At 45.8% G+C, this 14,541-nt stretch overlaps 1 protein-coding gene across 7 annotated transcripts in view; it reads left to right on the top strand.

The window, feature by feature from the left end:
- The window catches only part of Osbpl3 (oxysterol binding protein like 3), a 163,126-nt gene that overhangs the window by 31,196 nt on the left and 117,389 nt on the right, over positions 1-14,541 (top strand). Inside the window, exon 2 of one of the 7 annotated variants that reach the window (XM_050155459.1) lies at positions 8,775-8,935. The exons of the other annotated variants lie outside the window; for them this stretch is intronic. The gene's annotated coding sequence lies outside the window, so the exon portion shown is untranslated. The remainder of the gene's footprint in view (positions 1-8,774; positions 8,936-14,541) is intronic. 7 annotated transcript variants of the gene reach the window in all.

The following is a 14,541-nucleotide window of genomic DNA, read 5'->3' as shown; positions in this document are numbered from 1 at the left end:
TGGCCATTCTACTTCCGTATGGCTGTGGTTGAAATCAGCTGGGCTGATGGAACAAGACAAGAGCCATGCTGGGTATCCACTCTAACTCCCCCCACCAGGGTGATTGTGTGCAGCACAACCAGCCATTTCACTGAACCAAAACTGTATTTGTTAGAAGACCACCACTTATATACCGCTAAGAGAGGAAATATACAAAATATACAACCTCAGATGAGAGATATGCTGGTTAGTAAGCCACAGTGGCCATTCATGGTGTGAGACAGTCTGTATCAGAAATACTGGAATGTGGGAAAAGTAGATTCAGGAACTGATGCGACGTGCCACAGGGTAGGTGACAGGACACCGTGCTGTGTGCCTGGATGTCGTGGAAAGATACTGGAAATGCGTTAAGTGAAAAGCCTGATTATCTAAGGTGAAGAAACATTGGTAAGTTCTAGGTGGACTCACAACCATATCGCAGGCGTTACCTTTCCACAGCATGGTGGGTTAGCTAACACTGTTTACAGGTGACGATGTCCATGGTACCATGAGGCTGAGAAAGAAGTCGAGAAGTAGAGGTTGGGAAAAATCATGGTTTATCAAGCCTTTTAGTGAATCACTGACAACGTATGTGGCTCAGATCTAAACTGGTGGCTGCTGTTCAGATCTCTGTGTTTCTGTGGACCCGAGCAGAACACAGGTCATTAGAACAGCTGGCTTTCTTCAGTGAGTCACACACAGCCATACACTCAGTGTACACAGAAAACATTTTTCCTGGGCAGTCTCCTTCATCAGCCCTCTCAATTACAATGCTTCTAGCATCTTCCTGCATCCTCGATGACTAAGGAAGTGGTCCTCAGTGAGAGCATCTCAACATTAGAGCAGGTAGACACATCCTCAGTGCAGATAGAGAATCAAGATCCTGGGAAGTTATCTGTACAGAGATGAAGGTGTCCCATCCCATAGAACAGCTAATGAATAGTCCCTTGGGGTCGGAAGAGGGGGTCATAAATAGCATTGAGTGCTCCAAGCCTCCCTTACTACAAAGACCATGACTTCAATGGCCGACATCATTTTGTCTCTGAAAGCTTCCTCAGTGACTCAGTTGTGGTCTTTTTATTAGTGATAAAGAAAGTCTGGGGCATTCATGCCTACCCATAAGCCTCAGCCCTGCCTTCTGAAGTAGAGTAAGTCAGACGTCTTCTCTGTGGGTGTACATCAGCAGTCAGTTCCTCCCAAGCAGAGGAAGTCAGCATCTTCTGCTCAGCGATACTTCAAATAACTGGAAATAGCAACTTTTCTCTTTCTTCTCTTAAGCCTCTTTTAGGAGGTGGGGAGAGTGTTTTAAGACAGCCTTTCATTATATAGCCCGGGGCTATCCTGGAACTCAGTCTATAGATCAGGCTGGCCTCGAACTCACAAAGATCCACCTGCTTCTGCCTCCCAAGAGCTGGGATTAAAGGTGCGTACTATACCTGGCAAGACTTTTGCTAGGTCAACATTCCCACACAGAAAGCCAAGAGAAAATTGGGTGTGTCTCCTCTTAGCACTCAGGGAAGCTATGACTTTAACCCATCCTGCCGGCAGCTTCGGCTCAAGTTTCTCTGAGGGTCTGAGTTTGCTGTGTGCTATTTGGAGCTTGTTTTTGTTTCCAGTAAAATATTTACAACCAAGCACTGGATTTTACAAGACAACTATTCTTAGTGTTTACTGTCTGATACAACCTCCTACATCTTGGAACACACTGATGTTGGAAGATATGCCTACTGTGATATCGTCAGCACCCATCCCAGAATCTGGGACAAGAGAACAGGAAGTGATTCTGTATACATTCATGTTCATAATACATATTTATACATTTATTGCTCATATTTACATGTATATATGCATATAAACATATACATATAAACAAATATACACATACATAGATATATGCTCATACACATCACACATATATGCATATACATGTGCACACATATATCTATATATACATGTACGCATATACACATACATATTTATACTCACATGCATATATACATATATATTACTTCTGTTCTGGTGGTCGTGAGCTGCCTCGTGGGGGCGGTGAACTGAACTTGGGCTCCCTGCAAGAGCAGCAAGTGCTCTTAACCTCTGAGGCATCTCTCTAGCCCCCATATATATTTAATGTTAATTTTTCCGGCAGTGTTCTGCTACCCTCTGAGAAACAGTGATTCCTAGATACTTTTAATAGTATTTGCCCTCTCTCTTCCATGGCTAGGTAGGGAAGCGATGTGGTTAAACGTTTGCTGCTCTAGTGGCAGTGTGAACCTGGGGGAGCGGGGCCTAAAAATGAGGCAGGACAAAGTCCTCATGCAACTTTATTCAGAGAGTCAGGCAATCTGTACTCTGAGGATTAAGAAGAGTCACCTGAGTAAGTGTTCAGTCACAAGGACAAGTCACACATGGCAAAAGCATGTTTTCCCACAGAGACATTTGAACAACAGCAGCTGAAATAAACTCACTCCTCTCTGCTGCACCTGGGAGGAGCATGGACACACATTCCAAGAACAAATCCACGGTTTTGAAGAAACTGAGGTCACAAGACTTTTGTCTTCTTTTCTTGGAGTTTTCTCACAAGCACTCAGAATTCTCACAGGCCTCCACTCTTGCACTGAGAGAGAGAAAACAGCGTGCTCAGGTATGACTCTGAGAGCCATCTCGCATGAGCCACTGTGGAAAGGAACCCCCAGGAAAGTGACCTCCCAGGGGAGTGTCCTGGGAGCTGGGGGTAGGGGGCAAGGGAGTCCATTGGGAAGGCAGCCCTGAGGTCTGTGAGCTTCAGTGTAGCATGACTCCATAGGTCTGGGGCCTGGATCCTTCTGGGGACCTTGGGTTCCCCCTGGAATTCACCGTTCAGAATTCCACAGTGGCCTCTTTCGCTGTTTTATTTTTGGGAGGAGGATAGTGCATAGTAACAGCGCACAGGCTTCAGTTTTGCTTTTGTTTTCTAAATTCCATTTTGCAGAATTACAGACACGTAGTAAGGGAGCCTGGATGTGTTGCCCCTCCCCCAACAGCTTGACCATCACAGGCTTGGGCAGTCTTCAAGCTTGTGTCTGGAGAGCCCCAAGTCTTGCTAGGACTCAGTGGTCCGGCCTCCTGTGGGGTAGGAGTGTCCCCTCTGCTGTAGTGACTTAAAGACAACAGGATCAAGGATATGAGCATAGAACTGTTGTTTTCACTTAGTACAAACCGAAGAGCCCATTTTCGAGAACGGTTGCTTAATGTTACGCAAAAGAGAAGGAAGGCAGTTTGGATCTTCACAGAACTTAGTATAGAGATGGAATCCATTCCTTTCTCTCTTGTCTCTCACCCCTCCCACTGGCTGCTAACCCTTGAACCCACAGCAGGTGTGAGCACCCAGGTGCTGAGGATAGGAGGGGCCCTCTATAATCCTAAAAACTCCCTAGAACTCGGGCAGCCTGCACAGTTGGTTGAGGGCTTTTTTTTGCTTAAGAGTCCGAATTCCAACAACTGTTATCAGATTCTTTTGTTAAAAAACCAATTAGTTGGGCTCATTAAAAATCAATAGAAAAAGAAAGGAAATCAATTAGTTAAGCTTAGCTTGTTTAATTAAAGATAACATTTGCACCGAACAAAATAACCTATTTCTCTCATAAGGACTCACAGCTACTTTAAGTTTTCATGCAACTGCATGCTTATATTAAAACTAATAGACGCAAGCCAGGCGGTGGTGGCGCACACCTTTAATCCCAGCACTCGGGAGGCAGAGGCAGGCGGATGTCTGTGAGTTCGAGGCCAGTCTGGTTTACAAGAGCTAGTTCCAGGACAGGCTACAAAGCTACAGAGAAACCCTGTCTTGGAAAACAAACAAACAAACAAAAAACAACAACAACAAAAAAACCCTACTAGGTGTTTACCTCTTCACATACTCTGTTGGTATTTTATTTTATTGTTTAAATAGGGATGCAGGCCAATAGAAAAACATGTGGTAAACATGTTTAGGCTTTAGGTTCAATCCCCAGCTCCAAAAACAATAAAACAAAACAGGAACATAAGCCCAGAAGCCCCTCCCAGGAATAGGCAGAGTCTGTCTACACTCCAGTTGACTCCAAGTTGGCACAGAGAGCGTGCAAGTGGGGCTGTATGTGACTTTGGGTTGTAAGAGGTTCTGTGGATTCTGCTGACTGCTCCGGGGTTGTTGAGTGCCGTACGGAAATACAGCTTCGCTGATATTCCCATGTAGGAGGAGCCACATGAAGGCACCGTAGCCCACAGCCAGGCTGAGGCCTCAGTTCACATCACCAAGCAGCAGGCTGAGGGGAGCTGTCTCAGATGCCCACTCCCTTGGGCCTCCAGAAGCCTCCAGCATACCTGATGCAGGGTTGTAGTCACACGGGAAACCCTGACCCAGTGCTGCCCAGCCCAGTTATTTCTGAATTCTTGACCCTCACATTATAAGCAAAGTAAATGGTTGTTTCAAGCTTATAAGTACCTTATCTTATAAGGTTCTTTGTTACTTAGTAACTGGAAGACTTATGCTAAGAAACAAAAGTGTTTAAAATAAATGGTGTTGTGCCTCACTCTAAGACCTATTCTGTGCCTTCCCCCGTTTCTGAATAGTCTGAATAGTCTAGACATTCTCTTATCAATGAACATTTTATTTTACCTCTTTAGTACTCGGGCTAGAATCCAGGTCTCCTGGGCACTAGACAAGCGCTTGTCACTCGTCCACCTCTTTAGTCCAGTACCAAGCAGCCTACTATGTGGTTAATAGAATTACCATTTCGAAGGATGAGGTGACTTGCAGAGAGACTCTAGATGCTCTGTGTCTGTGTATCCTGCCTGCACTTCAGGTTTGCTCTCTCCCCTAGCTGCTAGGAACCATTCCACTGTGTCTGAACGCACCCCTTCAGCATGTTAAACCACTGCAACCACTGTGTCTGAATGCGTCCCTGCAGCATGTTAAACCACTGTATCTGAACGTGCCCCTGCAGCATGTTATACCACTGTAACTATTGTGTCTGAATGCGCCCCTGCAGCACGTTAAACCATTGCAACTATTGTGTCTGAATGCGCCCCTGCAGCATGTTAAACCACTGCAACCATTGCTTTCATGGTCAGGCTCCCCAGCTCATGCAGAGTGTCAGCGAGTATCTGGTGGCTGCAGGTTTTGTCTGACATTAGTCAAGGTGCTAGGCGAGACCGAGCTTCAAGAAGGCAGTGGTTTTTGTCACCCATTGTGTCCCCCAGTTCTGAGAATATTGCTCAGTGTTCGCTCAGTCTTTGTGGAAGGAAGAAACGTAAAGATACTGTGTGAGGTGGCCAGAGCAAAGCTCAAAATAGGTTCTGTCCTTAAAAGATTGACTGGGGTGGATAAAGATCTAGAAACTGTTACATGTGTGTGTGTGTGTGTGTGTGTGTGTGTGTGTGTGTGTGTAAGAATGGGTAAAATTACATGGAGATTTTTTTTATTTTTTAAAATTAACTAACTTGAAACAGGGTCTTAAATTATAGCTCAGGCTTAACTCACTACTATAGCTCATAGCCATCCTCCTGCCTCAGCCTCAAGTAGCTGGGATTACGGTGTGAAGCACCATTCCCCTTTTAAATGGTGGTGTTTATTCCTCCTGGGAAAAGAAGGGTTTCCAGTGAAGGATTGATTACCACCAAAAATAAGGTTGGTGCTTGAAATAGTGTATTTCCTCTTGGCTTGTTTTTTTGTAATAAAGTATCCGAGTCTCAGGCATACTTTACGCTCAGATAGCGTGGTGGGTGGTTTTTAACTTACTTAGATACAAGAAAAACCCTAAACTTGAAATTTGTCAGGAAAAATAAATCAGAGGTTGACCCCTTCGAGCTGGAATAATTGCTGCTTGTATTGTGGTTTCTTTCTTTCTGCCCCCCCCCCTCTCTCTTTAGACTAAAGCAGTGCAGGTGATTCATTCATTGTCACCGCTCCTCTTCCTGGAAGTGGCCAGAGAAGAAAAGCGCTACCCGCCAAACCCAGAAAACCTCACAAAGGCCTGCGAGGCAGGAGAGACTAACATTCGGAGGTGCATGCTGGGGCGGCAGTGTGCCCGGGCCAGAGGGGCCTAAAGTAGTGTTAACTTTTGCTGCCCGTGCACCAAAGTGCAGCAAATGCTGCTGAACACAAACAGGGTGCAGGTGTGGGTGCCTGGCCTTAGACCACGTAGGTTGATGAAGGACCCCACAGTTAGACTAGTGCAGATGTGAGTTCCCCGGCCCTGCCGGATGGATGACCTGAACTGCAAAGGAGCAAATCATGGCTGAGTTAGAGGAGCGCGTTGCACAGAGAAGATGCCGCCAAAGAACAAAAGTTATGGCCCTGAAATAAATTCAACACAGACTAAGTGTGAAGAAGAGTAAAAATGAATGAATGAAGAATGAATGAAGAATGAATGAATTGCCATTCACCAGTAAAGAGAAAAGAAGCATTCCATGGCATAGTTCTAAGCCTTGCCAAGTGAAAACACAAATGCTATCTTGTGGTACAAACCTTGGGAGAAAGCAGTACAGGGAGAAGTGTGTCTGCACGCCTCCCTTTTGAAGAGCGAGAGACTCAGGTTATGAGTGGTTTGGTCTTTCTGCGTTGCTGTGCGTGTTTTGCTCAGAGGCATCTTTTTCTTAGAATCCTCAGTAGCCTTAGTAACTGAAGTTGCCTTTAGTGCAGCGAGACACCAGATGCTCTGGCTGGTGGGTTGTAGTCGTTAGGACCACTTTTGTAAGCAGAGCACCACACCACATTCCTGGGTACAAGGAATCCCCATCTCCAAATCGAGATCACTCTTTGTAGTGTTGGCTTCTCCTCAGTGAATTACCCTTGTCTGTGATCTCGGAAGTTTTAAATTTCTTTCTTGATTTTCTTTATTCATCAAAAGAGTGTTTTGCGGGGGCTGGAGAGATGGCTCAGTGGTTAAGAGCACCGATTGCTTTTCCAGAAGACCCCGGTTCAATTCCCATCACCCACATGGCAGCTCACAACTGTCTAAAGATCCAGTTGCAGGGGATCTGACACCTTCACACCAATGCACATAAAATGAAAAGTTAAATAAACCTCTTTTTTTTTTTTAAAAAAAAAAGAGTGTTTTGCATAGTTACAGTTTCATATCATACCAGGAACGGTGGTTAACCAACAGATGGCTCGTTCAATTATTGCTGTTATTTTTCTGTTATCGTTGTAGTCTCTTGTATCAATCTGAAACTCCAGGTCGACGTCACATGGTGGGCGGAGAGTGTGATAAGAAAGATGCAGGATGAACATGAATGAGCCCCAAATGCATTGATGGCAGTGTTTATTCGGGACTGTGACGTCATCAGTAGGCCACTCCAGTTTACTGGGTCCTAGCAAAGATATAATCGGCACAGGGAACATGAAAGCTTTCCTGGTGTTTCCAGTTTATTAAATTTGACTTGTGTGATTTGTTTCATAATTGAATCTGCTTCTTAGCATGACGTTAATATTGGATAGGTTTCCTCGGAGACAAATATAGAACCAGGCTTAGTCAGAGTGCTACCCCTGGTCTCAAGTAGTTCCGGAAAACCCTTGGAAAGGTGGGCTTCTTTTTAAGTTATTAAGGAACCACACAGAACAAACAAAGTCACTGTGCAGGTAAGGCACATGGTGTGTCTCAGTCTGCGAGGGCGCTGCTTTCCTGTAGGATTGACTTTGCAGGACAGAAATGCTGGCACTTTCAAGAGTAATTTTGGGTGAGTTTTTCCACAGGAGACTGTGGATCATTGTACCTGAGGAGATCCCAGTCCCTCTGACAGCAATGTCAGGAGTTTCCACCACTGTTGAAGAAAGCAGGCCCCGGCTGACATTTCCCATGTATGACTTGGAGGGCAAACAACTGCATTCTCAACTGTAAAAGTCTGGTGACCTGAGGAAGTGTAGACAGAGTCTTGTTCACAAAGGCATCTGTAGATAAGCCCCCTTTTCTTTAAATACCGACCTGCCTTCCTTCCAAGCCACACCCAGTGCAGGTGTGCCTCCCGGGTGCAGAGGCCTCATCTTATCTGGAACATATACATTCCCACATAGGGATGATGGGCAGATCTCTCAGGAACAGGGGACTACTGCTTTTCTAGGCTTCAGGCTGCCCTCTTGAGTCATGCATTTCCACAAACGTGGACTCAGCCCACTTCGCTCGCATCTGTGAGGAGGCATATGCCCCATTTTCTTCCATTTTATTTTTATCTGACTCCTCTTGGTTTGCAGATTTTATGGCCTTGAACCTGCTGTTTCAGATGCCCAGTGCAGCCTTCCCAGAGGCCCAGGCACCCGGGACCTGAACATCAGGAATAACTATTCTCCAGCTTTAGGTTCTTCAAAAAGGGACTTGATCCAAAAGCTGGAAATGCTTGTGTTTTCTGTTCTGGAACTGAATGACTGAGTGAGCAGCCTGAAAGGTTTTTTTTTTGTTTTGCTTTGTTTTGTTTTGTTTTTACCTTTCTCGAAACCTCTTGAGTTCAGAGTAGCTATGCAGGCAGCCTCTGTAGCTTGAGAATTCTTCTTTCTCTCACAGGTCCCACTGTGGTCTGACCCAGAGTACTGGGGGGCAGAAAGAGGGCAGATTCTCAGTTTGAACACAGCCAGTGAGCCATGGGTGTGGCGCTGCACTAGGGAAGTCGTGTAAGGGGTGTAAACGGTTGAATCATAAGTCCCCTGGCTGCCACAGCCTAGGAGACTAGAAGGAGTTAGTGATAAAGTGTGACTTACTAGGGGAAGCTTTTTGAAAGCCTACGCGTTATCTGGATGTTTCTTCCAGCTCCAGGTTGGCGTTTTCTTTGGAACTACACAGACTTCCAAACAGGCACGGTCATAACTGAATCCGGAGAGAGCAATGGTACTGCCCACCCAGCACCTTTACCTCCAGCATGCACGGCGTACTTGCAGGACAATTTTGTACCATAATTGTGAATAGAAATGGTTTGTTTTTCTTACTTATTTATTTAAGCTCACTTAATGGCAATGTCTTTATTCTACATAATCAGGATGCTCATATGTGGAGGACTGTTAGCATGTGTGGCTGAGAGCGGCTGCTCCAGGCCTCAGGGCAGCAGTATAAAACATATGATTAGGGCCTGATCATCTCTGTAAAGAAAACAATGCTAGCTGTTTCTGGCTTCTAAGGTTTCAGAAAAGAGTCTGAAACCTTGCACCTAACAGGAAGGAAAATGTTTGCACCAGGGAACTCTTTGTGGTTCCTGTCAAACACACACACACACACACACACACACACACACACCACGCCTTTTGGAGCTAGTGTGGAGGAGAGGCTGTTCCGATCAGCAGGACCTGACTTCCTTGGTTTTGCTGCTCACAGTAGGTAGAGTGGATGCGTGGCAGGCTCCCAGAATGAAGCCCGTCTCTTCTGGCTGCATTGCATGCTATGGGGAAAACTGAGCAGGCCAAAGGCCTCTGTCTCCTGGGAAAGGCGCATCAGATCTTGACTGTGGAGCTTACACTGAATTTCAAAGTAGAGAAACATGGAGAAAGGAAGAGTTGAGTCCTAATTTCAGAGGTCTTTGAATGCTATCATTACATAGTGCTATCATTAGTTTGATTTTTAGATTTATTTTAATTAAAATTCTAAAACAAATTGTGGGGTGCTAGAAATCAGGCCAGGGCGCTGGGCATGCTAAGCATCCATTCTACCACAAGCAGTATCTCCAGGACAGAACTTTATCTTATACATTGTTCACCTGTGAGTTTTACATGGAGAATCCCATGCTGTGATGTGTCATATACCAGATCTCTGTACGCAGTCTTTTAGGCTACATTAGCTATCTCTTCTATCCATGCTGTTGTGGACAAGTAGAAACAGGTGCTGAAAGCTGAGAAAGCTCAAAGGGGAGAAAACTAAGGGGAGGAAAGCACGTGGGACATTTGAGGATGGTTTGCCCCTAAGTGGTTCAGTGGTGGAACACTGTGGCCAATCAGGTATGAGTCACTGCAGGCGGGCATGATGAGAGCGGTCAAGGCTCTGGGAGGGCATTGGGTAGCATGTGAGATGCTGTGAGCGGGCAAGCCAGGCAGGAGCTACTGCGGCTATCCAAGTTAAAAGAGTCAGTGCCCTCTGAGCCAGGTAGTCAGCCAGAAGAGGAACAATGCAAAAGGCAGTGGCAGAGAGACAGGAGAGGCATCTGAGATGCCGTGCGTTTCCTCCAGTGTGTCTTCTTTTATTTCTCGTGGACACTGCTCAGCTAGGAAAGAGGAGGACCAGGTGAGGAGGCGTTGCCTAGAGATATAGGCTGGGATTTCTAGCGTTTACAATATGCCGTCTGCCTATTGCCAGCGACTCTCTGCTATTCCGATATTATTCTCCCTAAAGAAGTGTTAACATGGGTGTGGGAAGTATTCCAGTTGTCAGCTGCCCCTGCTTACCTTCCTCCTCTTGGTGGCTGTTCTCTGATGTGACCTTGTTGGGGACTTGATTGCTCATCTGCCTGGTTTGGTGACCTCCCACCATCTTCGCGGCCCACTCAGTGGTTACAGGTTAGCCTTCACTCACTTCTGTGATGATGACCTCTGAAATACCCCTCATTAGCATAGCCGCAGGATTTCCTGTCTCCCTGTCTGCACCCTCTCACTGAGCGCTTCTTCAGACTGGGATGGATTTCCTTGATCAACACACTGTTATCCCCTCTGATGTGGCAAGATTGTTCAGCCAGTCATTCTGATGGCCTCTTCTGGGTACCAATAATGTCTCCCCCTTCTGAATTTCTCTCTTGTGTCTCCAGTTCTACCACAACCCACCTGTTTACTTCTAACCCCCAATCCACTTTAAGTGATACTTGACTCCTTTATCAACAGTTCATTTTAACAAAACTCCTTGACAATACTGGAAGAATCTTTTTGCAGATCCCAGGTTCCCACCGTCTCACTCATATGCTCCACACCTGCATATTATCTTCAAAAGTCCAGACTTCTTTCTGGTCTCCTTCAGCCTTGGCATTTGTCACCATTTTTTTCTAGACAGAGACTTACTAAGAGAAACTATCCACGCCTTGTTTATATAGTCCCAACTCTTAGAGCTGTTATCATCTTTCAGACTCCCAACCATTGGGCCTGTTTACTGCATCCTAAATCCCCAGTCTCCTAAGGCCTCCTGTCCCCTGCATCCTAAATCCCCAGTCTCCCAAGGCCTCCTGTCCCCTGCATCCTAAATCCCCAGTCTCCCAAGGCCTCCTGTCCCCTGCATCCTAAATCCCCAGTCTCCCAAAGCCTCCTGTTGAAGTGATTTTAGATGCAAGCAACAGAAAAGTCAAATGAAAGTGGCTACATGAAGAAGTCTGGAAGCTTGGAAGCTTCTCAGTGGCTCCATTCATTCTCGTGAAGGGCCAGATTTATTCAGGCTTTAGTCCTTGCCATTGTCATTTCTCCACACATTACCTGGAGAGACTCGTTAGCCAGGAATTTATCTTTTGAGCTTGCCTAAGCTCATCTAGGACAAAGGGCATAGACTTACCTCAGAGGTTTAGAATTATCCAGATTTACAGCCTGGGGCTGAGAGTGAAGGGTGAGAGCTTAGGCTCCCCATAAACATGTAGCTTCCAAGTCTAATATATATAATTTCCAGTAACTGTGTAGAGTGGGGATGTTGGCTTCTTTGAGAATGACTGCTTGCTGGTTGCAGCGGCTTTCACAGCACGGCCTCCCTTGAAGCCTTTGCTCTCTGATTTGGGCAGAGATTTTTTTCTGTCTGTATCATTTCCTGCAGTAAGTTTGCCCCCCTTCCTCTTCAGTCTTGCCTTCCGTGTTGTGTCGACCTCACTGCTCTTCTTGTTACGCAGTGACTTTGGGTTCTATGATTTCATCTGATAGCCTTCTGCCCAGGACTCTTAAATCTTCATTTCTCATTGATTTCTGACTCCGGCATCCTGGTTTTTTCCTCCTCTTGTTTGTTCTTGTGTTTGGCATCTTTCTTAATCATTTCATTTGTACCTTCCCCTGAGGGGCTTTTCTTTAAATTCTTTTCTTTCTCATTCCTGGAACACATAATCTCAAAAAATAAATACCACAGTAACAGACAGTATCTGGTTTCTCTTGCGGCTAGGTACCGTCATATGACTAAAAGCCGGCACACACATGTCCCTATGTGTTGCATACCCATGTACATGGATGTGTGTGCATGCACATGTACATGGATGTGTGTGCATACCCATGTACATGGATGTGTGTGCATGCACATGCAAGAGAGAGAGGGGCCAGGGAGAGAGAGTGAGAGTGACAGACAGAGACAGAGGCAGAAGGACTTAGGAACCTACCAGAAAGGAGTAATCTGTTTAGCTGAGAGCTTAGCTTTGCTGTTTACTTTCCCTTCACCTGGCCTTAAAATTAAAGATAACAGAGTTTGAGAAGCTGTCTTGGGCACCGTGGAGGTCTTAGAAGGATGCTGGGTACTTTAAGCCCACGGACCTGACCAGTCAATTTTGGAAAGTCCGTCTGTGGCTTTTCACATGACGAGTGGTTGAATTCAGGAGGCTATTACAAATTATCCCAAATCAGTCAATTTATCAACAACAGAAGTTTCTTACTCGTGATTTCAGAGTCTGGACAGTCCACCATCAGGGTGTGTTAGGTTTGGTGTCTGATGAAGGCTCCCAGCTTCACAGTGGTGCTTTCTCTGTTTCTGCATGGATGGCAGGGCAGGTCGGTGAGGGGTCACATAATCCATCCCATTGGTGGTTCGGGGTCCTCCTGTAAGGGTGGGGACGCAGGCACACAGACCATGGCAACAGGTAAGCTCTTGTTTATTTAGCCCACCATTTGTAGGTGTGTGTCTCTGTTAATTCCAGACAAATCCGTGTCCTCACAGATAGTTCTGCTCCTGTTACCCAGCAGAGCATGGTTCTGTAGCTCCCTCCCCCACCACTGTTCACAGCCTGTTTCATGGGATATACTCTGTAAATACCTTTCAATCTTAGAAATGTGAAAAATTTTCTGTATCCAGATTTGTTCACGTTAAATAGTGTGGCTGTTGAGAGCATGCATGACTCGTGAGGTGGAAGCTCATGTTGTCGTAGTGGAGATATTGTTTACACCAACTAGTTTAGAGAGTCGTATGGCCTAAGCAGCTGGTGGGAGATGCTTCGTAGGCTGTAGCACTGGAAACCTGGCAGTCAGCTTCTAGATACGTGAAATGACGCACGTGTGTGTGTGTGTGTGTGTGTGTGATACGTATGCCTTCTTCGCTGCTGCACTGTTTGAGCAAAAACTGGAAGTAACCTCAGTGTCTCAGAACAAGGTGGGTTAATAGCCATGTAGTTCACCAGTAAAATTCTGTAGGGTAGCTGAAAGGAAACAGCCAGGATCACACATGTCCTTATGAGCAAAACTGAAGATTAATGAACAAAAAAGCTGTCAATTGTGTATATTAGTTAAAATGGAAATTGCTCACAGATGTCTTACAATTGCTGGTCCCACTCCTACCAAAGGTCTTCTTATCTTTCACTGGGTATGCTGTTAGGAGCTCAATAATTTATCCTCCATTCTATTCTTCCCATTTCAACTCGCTTTTCACCTTAGTATCAGTCTGGTTTCTTGCTGCATGTGGGTCATTGCAGGCTGATGTCAATGAACATGTTTTCCAGAATCATCTTCCTGCACCTGTACCCACCCAGTTTCCGCAGTCCTCCTGAGTTCTGGAGCCTGAAGGCACCGTCTGGGGCTGGGGCATCGTTCTTTACAGCAGCTTTTTTTTTTCCTTGTAGAAGCCCACATAGACATCTTCAAAGCCCAGAAGTTCTGAGTTTTGTTTATTATGGGTTTTTTTTTTCAGCCAGTGTTCTTATTTCTAGAACTTTTCACTGTTCCACTTGGGCCAGAATTGGTTGTTTACTTTCCCACGGATCTGCAGAACTTTATTCTCACTGGAGGTATGAGAACTTGGCTCATTGTGCTGCAGTTTGACCTTGTTAAGGGCAGTGTTGCTAAGGGCATCTTGAGGCCCCGAGGTCCTTTGCCAGATAATTGCACATGGCTGTGGCCATCAAAGGTTGCAAGGTTGTATTCGTTTCTGACAAACTGTGAAAGGAGTAATTGTCCCTCAATGAATGGTTTTCTTTCCTTATCTAGGTTCAGTGTGACTGTTCCTTACAGACACTGAGCCTCCTTGTAAGGAGGGCTTTTCAAGTTCATCTTTGAGGAAAACAAGTTTGGGACCCCTTCCTCACAAAGTTGATAGAGGTGGGTTGTGTGTTAGAGGAGTTGTGGATTTGGTCAAGCTGGAGACTCTTCAGCCAGGAGGGATCTAAAATAAACTTAGTAAAAACAAAGGGATTGCTTCTCTGAGACTGCTCACCCGGCACTGTGGATTAAGCCCTGTTCCAGGCAGGCACTCATAACTGGGCTGTTGCCTACTCCTTCCTTCACAGATTATGACTTCGGAGAGAGGGGCTTCCTAAGTTACCCAGGCCTTCACTTCCCTCTGTAGCCCAAGCAGGCTTTGAACATGGGATCTTCCTGCGGGAGTCTCCCCAGTAGCAGGGTTACAGGCCTGGCTACCACACCCTGTCTTTCCTTTATTTCCC

This window comes from Alexandromys fortis, unplaced genomic scaffold, assembly GCF_014885135.2.
Source record: "Alexandromys fortis isolate MF-2015 unplaced genomic scaffold, M_Fortis_MF-2015_v1.1 scaffold_93, whole genome shotgun sequence".
NCBI lineage: Eukaryota > Metazoa > Chordata > Mammalia > Rodentia > Cricetidae > Alexandromys > Alexandromys fortis.
This window is presented reverse-complemented; position numbering and strand designations above follow the sequence as displayed.